The 10535-nt window shown below is 43.4% G+C and overlaps 1 pseudogene across 1 annotated transcript; it reads right to left on the bottom strand.

Moving 5' to 3' along the window:
- Positions 1 to 8209: 8209 nt before the first annotated feature.
- LOC311121066 (C-X-C chemokine receptor type 1-like) lies at positions 8210 to 9163 on the bottom strand (annotated as a pseudogene). The gene has a single exon. The product of its transcript is annotated as a C-X-C chemokine receptor type 1-like (transcript).
- Between the last annotated feature and the right edge of the window lie 1372 nt (positions 9164 to 10535).

The following is a 10535-nucleotide window of genomic DNA, read 5'->3' as shown; positions in this document are numbered from 1 at the left end:
GCAAATAAATTCATTAAAAATCCTACAATGTGATTTTCTGGATTTTTTTTTCTCATTTTGTCTGTCAGTTGACGTGTACCTATGATGAAAATTACAGGCCTCTCTCATCTTTATAAGTGGGAGAACTTGCACAATTGGTGGCTGACTAAATACTTTTTTTCCCCACTGTACAATCATATGAATTACACTCATAAATACAGATTTTAGTCAGTACCATGGAACCGATGCCTTTTGAAAAGACAATAAGTCCCACAAATAGCCCAACTACAATGGTTTGTAGTCTTAACCTCTGGTACATGATAACGACACAATTACAAGAAAATAGCCTTAAAAAATCTTTCAAGTGTTTCTTTGCAAAGCTCTCACGTGCTCAAAATGAATAGATTAGCAGTCAGCGAGTCAAATCCACATTTACTGATTTGGGAATAGATCTGGCTATTTTAATAAAACGTATTATGTTTCCCTTGTGACATAATGAAATTCCTTTATTACATCATATTCGATTCATAATGAGTTTTATTTTGATGGAAACCCTAAATTGGCTTTGTACAATATTATAACTTACGTCTTTAACCACCTTACTCACGGTCAGTTAATTCCTTAAATCTTATCTCGATCACATTATCCAACTACAGTACAAACTTAGAAAACCGATATTAATTACATTTCCACCTACGACGTACATCTACGTTGTGGGTGAGCAAGTTAATATATAATTATTATTCCAATTATTATTTTATGAAATCTCTAATAATCACCTACCCATACGTAAAATGGATCATATTTTCACATTTGTCACAAACTCCATATAGACCGTTAGAAACTTCTAGGTACTCACATCAAATAATACTTTAGTTAGTTTAACAATCCTCATTCCACCCAAATCAGCCTCTCCTTCATTCTCCCAGCGGAACCAAAAAAACAGACTGTAATTTCCAAGGACATTCCTGTCCCAGAAAACACAGACTTTCCACTACTCTCTAAAATAACATCAAGCTCTATTTACCCCTCCTTGATATTCTATGACCTTATTATGTTATATATCGTAACTTCTTATCCAAACTTATATCAAATTACTATACCCATTTTTAGAACTTATTTTGCACCATTCAGATTCAAATTACCTTCTGCTCTCTACTCATAAGATAGCCAATTTTGTCCCATTCAATCATTAATTTTACATTACTTTTACAAAATACTTATTCTAACTGCGGATTTGCCTGTAATAATTTTGTCACTTCCTGTCTCCCTCTTCGAGTTAAACGAAGCTCTGCTTTACTCTTAATGGTGACTTAAATTTGTTTTATATATATATATATATATATATACCGGTGTACTAAGCTGGCCATTCATTACTGTTATTAGTATATGCAATTATTAGTAATTAAATACTTATATTAAAATCTCCATCCTGATATGTATTAAAATGTAGTTTTCCTTTAAATGTCATTTTGGTGCCATGGTTCAAGATGTTACATTTCATCGGCTCCCTCTCCTGGCCGTTTTGAGTATTTCAGCATCTATGTTCTCCCACATCTTAAAAAGGTCCTTAACCTATTCTTTTATAATGTCTTACACACTACGGGACTAAAAACCCACTCTATTCCATTTTATGATGTATCCTAGCTCACATCAAGGGTTCCTTGCCCACTCTTTATGACGTATCTAACATCAAGGGTTTACATGAGCCCATTCATTTTATAATGTACTGTTTTACATTAATGGATTAATCCACTCTCTCTTCATGATGTACTTAACATCAAAGGTGCCCTGCGCCTATTTTTTTGTCCACTTGTTGCCTTTACTCAGTACTTTAAACACACTATTTCTATCATAACACCGTATCATCGTCCAATTAGATATTCTCCTTACATCCCTTACATAACTCAAAACATCGTCCCCTTTTAAAACATAGAATTTTAAAGGTCTGTTACAGTTCAGCTTTACCACAGATAAGCAGATTTTAACATAATAATAGAATGAAAGTCTGCTTACCTGTTAGTTGAGCTGTAGACTGTATCCAGTTCGTGAAGACGCCAATCTGTTATGATGAGTTTCTGGTATTGAGAAGTTCAAGATGCAAGAATTTACTTAGACATTCTGTGGAGATTTTATACCAAGTATTTATTGGATCACGAGCTCGTGGGTTCATCTAACAAACGGACATGGCTCTGCCCTTTGTCAGTTGAACTGCCCACACACACAAATCTCACAGCTTGTATACTCCTGGTTATCCTTCCTTACATATACATCTGGGAACCATCATAGGCACTCCCTTTCTATGTTGTTATTACCCTTTGCCCCAATTCATTATATCCTGTCCATCAATCATACTACCCTAAACATCACTAATCTCCTTTGACATAAGGAATGTAGCCCCAAACCAATTATCACGTAACTCTACCTCGGTCCTCACGATTCTATGCCCTGACATCATAACACATACATATACACATACATATAAATACATATACAAACATATACATATCCTTTAAAATATATATATATTTCCCTTTATTACTTTCCAACCCCTCCACCCCTCCCCTAATTGGAGTAAACTAGTGAACAACAACGCATAGGCCTCTACTTCCAGCTTATACATATGATATACAGTGCCTTGCAAAAGTATTCGTCACCCTTGGCGTTTTTTTGTTGCATTACAACCTGTAATTTAAATTGATTTTTATTTGGATTTCATGTAATGGACATACACAAAATAGTCCAAATTTGTGAAGTGGAATGAAAAAAATAACTTGTTTCAAAAAATTCAAAAAAATTAATAACGGAAAAGTGGTGCGTGCATATGTATTCACCCCCTTTGCTATGATGCCCCTAAATAAGATCTGGTGCAACCAATTATACCTTCAGAAGTCACATAATTGGTTAAATAAAGTCCACCTGTGTGCAATCTAAGTGTCACATGATCTGTCACATGATCTCAGTATATATATACACCTGTTCTGAAAGGCCCCAGAGTCTGCAACACCACTAAGAAAGGGGTACCACAAAGCAAGCGGCTCCATGAAGACCAAGGAGCTCTCCAAACAGGTCAGGGACAAAGTTGTGGAGAAGTAAAGTTCAGGGTTGGGTTATAAAAAAATATCCTGAACTTTGAACATCCCACGGAGCACCAACAAACCTGCTAAGAGAGGGCCGCCCCCCAAAACTCACAGACCAGGCAAGGAGGGCATTAATCAGAGAGGCAACAAAGAGACCAAATATAACCCTGAAGGAGCTGCAAAGCTCCACAGCAGAGATTGGAGTATCTGTCCATAGGACCACTTCAAGCCGTACACTCCACAGAGCTGGGCTTTACGGAAGAGTGGCCAGAAAAAAAGCCATTGCTTAAAGAAAAAAAATAAGCAAACACGTTTGGTGTTTGCCAAAAGGCATGTGGGAGACTCCCCAAACATATGGAAGAAGGTACACTGGTCAGATGAGACTAAAATTGAGCTTTTTAGCCATCAAGGAAAATGCTATGTGTGGACAAACCCAACACCTCTCATCACCCTGAGAACACCATCCCCACAGTGAAGCATGGTGTTGGCAGCATCATGCTGTGGGGATGTTTTTCATCAGCAGGGACTGGGAAACTGGTCAGAATTGAAGGAATGATGGATGGCGCTAAATACAGGGAAATTCTTGAGGGAAACCTGTTTCAGTCTTCCAGAGATTTGAGACTTGGAAGGAGGTTCACCTTCCAGCAGGACAATCACCCTAAGCATACTGCTAAAGCAACACTCGAGTGGTTTAAGGGAAAACATTTAAATGTCTTGGAATGGCCTAGTCAAAGCCCAGTCCTCAATCCAATTGAGAATCTGTGGTATGACTTAAAGATTGCTGTACACCAGTGGAACCCAGGTAGCTTAGTGGTTAAGAGCATTGTGCCAGTATCCGAAAGGTTGCAGGTTCTAATCCTTGAGCCTACTAGGTGAAAAATCTGTCTGTGCCCTTGAGCAAGGCACTTAACCGTAATTGCTCCTGTAAGTCGCTCTGAATAGGAGCGTCTGCTAATTGAATAAAATGTAACTTGAAGGAGCTGGAGCAGTTTTGCCTTGACAAATGGGCAAAAATCCCAATGGCTAGATGTGCCCAGCTTATAGACTTGTAGCTGCAAAAGGTGGCTGTAAGGCAACAAAATTGGAAAAATGCCACGGAGGGTGAATACTTTCGCAAGCCTATGTACATTTTATGGACACAGTCAATTTTACAATAATTCTATTTTGTTTGTTTTTACTCCTGAACTTCCTCTACCCTCAACCTCTCCGATCATTTTCATAATGTCCATCCGGTTTGCTTCTACAGTGGGGAGAACAAGTATTTGATACACTGCCGATTTTGCATTCTCTATTAAGACATCTATACTTTTACTCAAGTATGACAGTTGGGTACTTTGTCCACCACTGCACACACACACACACACACACACACACACACACACACACACACACACACACACACACACAGAAATCAGTTCCATGGACAGTCACAAGATATTTAGCAACATTGATTGGACTAAATTGTTTTTGGTATCTTTAAGTTTGTTTTCAGTGTATTAAACTGAGGTACAGTGGGGAGAACAAGTATTTGATACACTGCCGATTTTGCAGGTTTTCCTACTTACAAAGCATGTAGAGGTCTGTAATTTTTATCATATGTACACTTCAACTGTGAGAGACGGAATCTAAAACAAAAATCCAGAAAATCACATTGTATGATTTTTATGTAATTAATTTGCATTTTATTGCGTGACATAAGTATTTGATCACCTACCAACCAGTAAGAATTCCGGCTCTCACAGACCTGTTAGTTTTTCTTTAAGAAGCCCTCCTGTTCTCCACTCATTACCTGTATAAACTGCACCTGTTTAAACTCGTTACCTGTATAAAAGACACCTGTCCACACACTCAATCAAACAGACTCCAACCTCTCCACAATGGCCAAGACCAGAGAGCTGTGTAAGGACATCAGGGATACAATTGTAGACCTGCACAAGGCTGGGATGGGCTACAGGACAATAGGCAAGCAGCTTGGTGAGAAGGCAACAACTGTTGGCGCAATTATTAGAAACGGTCAATCACCCTTGGTCTGGGGCTCCATGCAAGATCTGACCTCGTGGGGCATCAATGATCATGAGGAAGGTGAGGGATCAGCCCAGAACTACACGGCAGGACCTGGTCAATGGCCTGAAGAGAGCTGGGGCCACAGTCTCAAAGAAAACCATTAGTAACACACTACGCCGTCATGGATTAAAATCCTGCAGTGCACACAAGGTCCCCCTGCTCAAGCCAGCGCATGTCCAGGCCCATCTGAAGTTTGCCAATGACCATCTGGATGATCCAGAGGAGGAATGGGAGAAGGTCATGTGGTCTGATGAGACAAAAATAGAGCTTTATGGTCTAAACTCCACTCGCCGTGTTTGGAGGAAGAAGAAGGATGAGTACAACCCCAAGAACACCATACCAACCGTGATGCATGGAGGTGGAAACTTCATTGTTTGGGGATGCTTTTCTGCAAAGGGGACAGGACGACTGCAACGTATTGAGGGGAGGATGGATGGGGCCATGTATCGCGAGATCTTGGCCAACAACCTCCTTCCCTCAGTAAGAGCATTGAAGATGGGTCGTGGCTGGGTCTTCCAGCATGACAACGACCCGAAACACACAGCCAGGGCAACTAAGGAGTGGCTCCGTAAGAAGCATCTCAAGGTCCTGGAGTGGCCTAGCCAGTCTCCAGACCTGAACCCAATAGAAAATCTTTGGAGGGAGCTGAAAGTCCGTATTGCCCAGCGACAGCCCCGAAACCTGAAGGATCTGGAGAAGGTCTGTATGGAGGAGTGGGCCAAAATCCCTGCAGCAGTGTGTGCAAACCTAGTCAAGGCCTACAGGAAACGTATGACCATTTCCGGAGACCTTCTCCCTTACCTCACCTCGCTCATCAACTCATCCTTGACTGCTGGCTTCAAGTCCCTTCCGTCTTCAAGAGAGCGAGAGTTGCACCCCTTCTCAAAAAACCTACACTCGATCCCTCCGATGTCAACAACTACAGTCCAGTATCCCTTCTTTCTTTTCTCTCCAAAACTCTTGAGCGTGCCGTCTTTAGCCAACTCTCTTGCTATCTCTCTCAGAATGACCTTCTTCATCCAAACCAGTCAGGTTTCAAGACTGGTTATTCATATACTCTGTGTCACGGAGGCTCTCCGCACTGCTAAAGCTAACTGTCTCTCCTCTGCTCTTGTCCTTCTAGACCTGTCTGCTGCCTTTGATACTGTGAACCATCAGATCCTCCTCTCCACCCTCTACGAGTTGGGCATCTCCGGCGCGGCTCACTCCTGGATTGCGTCCTACCTGACAGGTCGCTCCTACCAAGTGGCGTGGCGAGAATCTGTCTCCGCACCACGTGCTCTCACCACTGGTGTCCCCCAGGGCTCAGTTCTAGGCCCTCAACTATTCTCGCTATACACCAAGTCACTTGGCTCTGTCATATCCTCACATGGCCTCTCCTATCATTGCTACGCAGACGACACACAACTAATCTTCTCCTTTCCCCCTTCTGAAAACAAGGTGGCGAATCGCATCTCTGCATGTCTGGCAGACATATCAGTGTGGATGACGGATCACCACCTCAAGCTGAACCTCGGCAAGACGGAGCTGCTCTTCCTCCCGGGGAAGGACTGCCCGTTCCATGATCTCGCCATCACGGTTGACAACTCCATTGTGTCCTCCTCCCAGAGTGCAAAGAGCCTTGGCGTGACCCTGGACAACACCCTGTCGTTCTCCGCTAACATCAAGGCGGTGACCCGATCCTGTAGGTTCATGCTCTACAACATTCGGAGAATACGACCCTGCCTTATACAGGAAGCGGCACAGGTCCTAAAAATGTGAGGGGAACGGCACCTCCGTACATTCAGGCTCTGATCAGTCCCTACACCGAAACGAGGGCATTGCGTTCATCCACCTCTGGCCAGCTGACCCCCCTACCTCTGCGGAAGCACAGTTCCCGCTCAGCCCAGTCAAAACTGTTCGCTGCTCTGGCACCCCAATGGTGGAACAAGCTCCCTCACGACGCCAGGACAGCGGAGTCACTCACCACCTTCCGGAGACACTTGAAACCCCACCTCTTTAAGGAATACCTGGGATAGGATAAAGTAATCCTTCTACCCCCCCCTTACCCCACCACCCCACCCACCCCCCAAACAAAAAAACATATTGTAAAGTGGTTATCCCACTGGCTATAAGGTGAATGCACCAATTTGTAAGTCGCTCTGGATAAGAGTGTCTGCTAAATGACATAAATGTAATGTAAATGTATGATCTCTGTAATTGCAAACAAAGGTTTCTGTACCAAATATTAAGTTCTGCTTTTCTGATTTATCAACTACTTATGTCATGCAATAAAATGCAAATGCATTACTTAAAAATCATACAATGTGATTTTCTGGATTTTTTGTTTTAGATTCAGTCTCTCACAGTTGAAGTGTACCTATGATAAAAATTACAGACCTCTACATGCTTTGTAGGTAAAAAAACCTGCAAAATCGGCAGTGTATCAAATACTTGTTCTCCCCACTGTATATGCCATATCTTTCTAATTGTGCTCTTTCACAAAAGCTCTCAACCTATAACCTATATACTTATTATGGACACAGTATGCTTTACTTTAGTTATCTTGTTGTTATTAGTTGTTGTTAGTTGTAATTAGTCCCATCCTTCAGCTCCATTCACCACCTCCCATCTATCTCTTAACACCATCCATATTGGATTTCTATTTTCAATTTTTTTTTCAACTGTACTGTGATGTTTCACAAAAGTTCTGAACCCTTCTATTCTCATTGTTTCTACAGATTGTAAATGGAAAATAAACAGTTTTGCTAAAAGTATTGTTATAATATTGATCGATTGACTATGATTTTTCAGATCACCCAGTAGTGCTATCTGCAGGGTTAGCTCCAGGTAAATATTGCAATCCTTCAGCCATGTTGTTTATACTTAGCAATAATTAAAGTATCACATGAAAAAATATATTTCGATAGATATGATGGAAAAAAAACTAATGGGATAGTGTCAAACATGTTACAATGTGTTAAAAGAGAATGCACATAAAAAACAAAACACAAATAGGAAAGTTAGCTATGTGACAAAATATTGGATTGAACCTTTACAATAGAATTATCCATCCCCCCACCTTCCACCTCCTGACTACTTAATCCTTACAGGGTAACAGAGGTGTTCCTAGACCTTTGACTGACCGTGCTGTGGGTCGAGCCCCTGCGGTAAGCGGCCAGCACCCTCGTGCTGATCAGCCTATGGCTGTGGAGTGTCACCAGGAGCTGGTTCCGGAACTTCTGCCCGATGAAGGCGTACTGCAGGGGGTTGACGGCGCAGTGCACGAACGCTATCATCTTGGTCACGCACAGCGCCACACTCACACTGTTCTGGACCTCACACGTCTCCTCGCCCAGTCGAGCCGCCCCCCGCATCAATGTATCAACCAGCACGCTGACATTGTGCTGCAGCCAACACACTACGAACGCCAGGCGCCACGGCCAGGATGACGCGCACGGAACAGCGTTGCCGCCGTGCGGCTGTAACAGACGACCATGACGGCAGGAAGAAGCCCCCGGCGTGTTTGCGAAGCACCCGCACAACCCCCCGCCACCGGTCGCTGCCGTCAGGTTCTCGTAGCAGATGGTCTGTCCGCCGAGATCCTTCGGTTGGAAAGCCTCCCGCTGGAGCACCACGGGCAATGAAAGAAGCCCCGCCACCAGCCACACGGCTCCGCAAACCATCCCCGCCAGGTGGCGCCAGTGAGCCAGTGCCTGCATGGCCTTCACAATAGCCAGGTAGAGGAAGGTACCAAAGATCCAGTGGGAGTAGACGTAGACGGCCCAGAAGGGGAGGGTCAGGGAGAAGAGGAGGTCGGCCATGGCTAGGTGCATCAGGTAGATGTCTGTGGTGGTCCGGCCCCTGGCAATGCAGCACACCACGTAGATGACCACACTGTTGCCCAGCACACTGAGGAAAAACACAGTGATGTAGGTCACCATCAGACCAACACTGCTCAAGCCCAAGATAGACACACTACAGGGGGCCGCCTTGAGCTCGTCTATGGTAGGATAGGTGAAGTTGAAGATGTCGGAGTAGAGGTAATCATTGAAGTCCATTTCAGTGAATGACCTGCAGAGAGCTGGGACCAAAGTAACAAAGCCTACCATCAGTAACACACTACGCCGCCAGGGACTCAAATCCTGCAGTGCGAGACGTGTCCCCCTGCTTAAGCCAGTACATGTCCAGGCCCGTCTAAAGTTTGCTAGAGTGCATTTGCTATATCAATGATGTCGCTCTTGCTGCTGGTGACTCTCAGATCCACCTCTACGCAGACGACACCATTTTGTATACATCTGGCCCTTCATTGGACACTGTGTTAACAAACCTCCAAACGAGCTTCAATGCCATACAACAATCCTTCAGTAGCCTTCAACTGCTCTTAAACACTAGTAAAACTAAATGCATGCTTTTCAATCGAACGCTGCTAGCACCCGCCCACCCGACTAGAATCACCACTCTCGACGGGTCTGACCTAGAGTATGTGGACAACTACAAATATCTAGGTGTCTGGTTAGACTGTAAACTCAACTTCCAGACTCACATAAAGAATCTCCAATCCAAAGTTAAATCTAGAATCGGCTTCCTATTTCGCAACAAAGCCTCCTTCACTCATGCTGCCAAACATGCCCTCGTAAAACTGACTATCCTACCGATCCTTGACTTCGGCGATGTCATTTACAAAATAGCCTCCAACACTCTACTCAGCAAATTGGATGTAGTCTATCACAGTGCCATCCGTTTTGTCTCCAAAGCCCCATACACTACCCACCACTGTGACCTGTACGCTCTTGTTGGCTGGTCCTCACTACATGTTCGTCGTCAAACCCACTGGCTCCAGGCCATCTATAAATCACTGCTAGGCAAATCCCCGCCTTATCTTAGCTCATTGGTCACCATAGCAGCACCCACCCGTAGTCTGCGCTCCAGCAGGTATATCTCTCTGGTCATTCCCAAAGCCAACACCTCCTTTGGCCGCCATTCCTTCCAGTTCTCTGCTGCCAATGACTGGAACGAATTGCAAAAATCTCTGAAGCTGGAGACTCTTATCTCCCTCAATAACTTTAAGCATCAGTTGTCAGAGCACCTTACCGATCACTGCACCTGTACACAGCCCATCTGAAATTAGCCCACCCAACTACCTCATCCCTATATTGTTATTTATTTTGCTCTTTTGCACCCCAGTATCTCTATTTGCACATAATCTCTTGCACATCTAGCATTCCAGTGTTAATACTATTGTAATTATTCTGCACTATAGCCTATTTATTGCCTTACCTCCATAACTTGCTACATTTGCACACACTGTATATATATTTTCTGTTGTATTTCTGACTTTATGTTTTTTTTTTACCCCATATGTAACTCTGTGTTGTTTTTATTGCACTACTTTGCTTTATCTTGGCCAGGTCGCAGTTGTAAATGAGAACC

The sequence above is a fragment of the Coregonus lavaretus genome (genome assembly GCF_964263955.1).
Source record: "Coregonus lavaretus genome assembly, contig: HAP1_SCAFFOLD_4879, whole genome shotgun sequence".
In the NCBI taxonomy this organism is placed as follows: Eukaryota; Metazoa; Chordata; class Actinopteri; order Salmoniformes; family Salmonidae; genus Coregonus; species Coregonus lavaretus.
The sequence above is the reverse complement of the archived record's forward strand: the minus strand, read 5'-3'. Positions and strand labels throughout refer to the sequence as shown.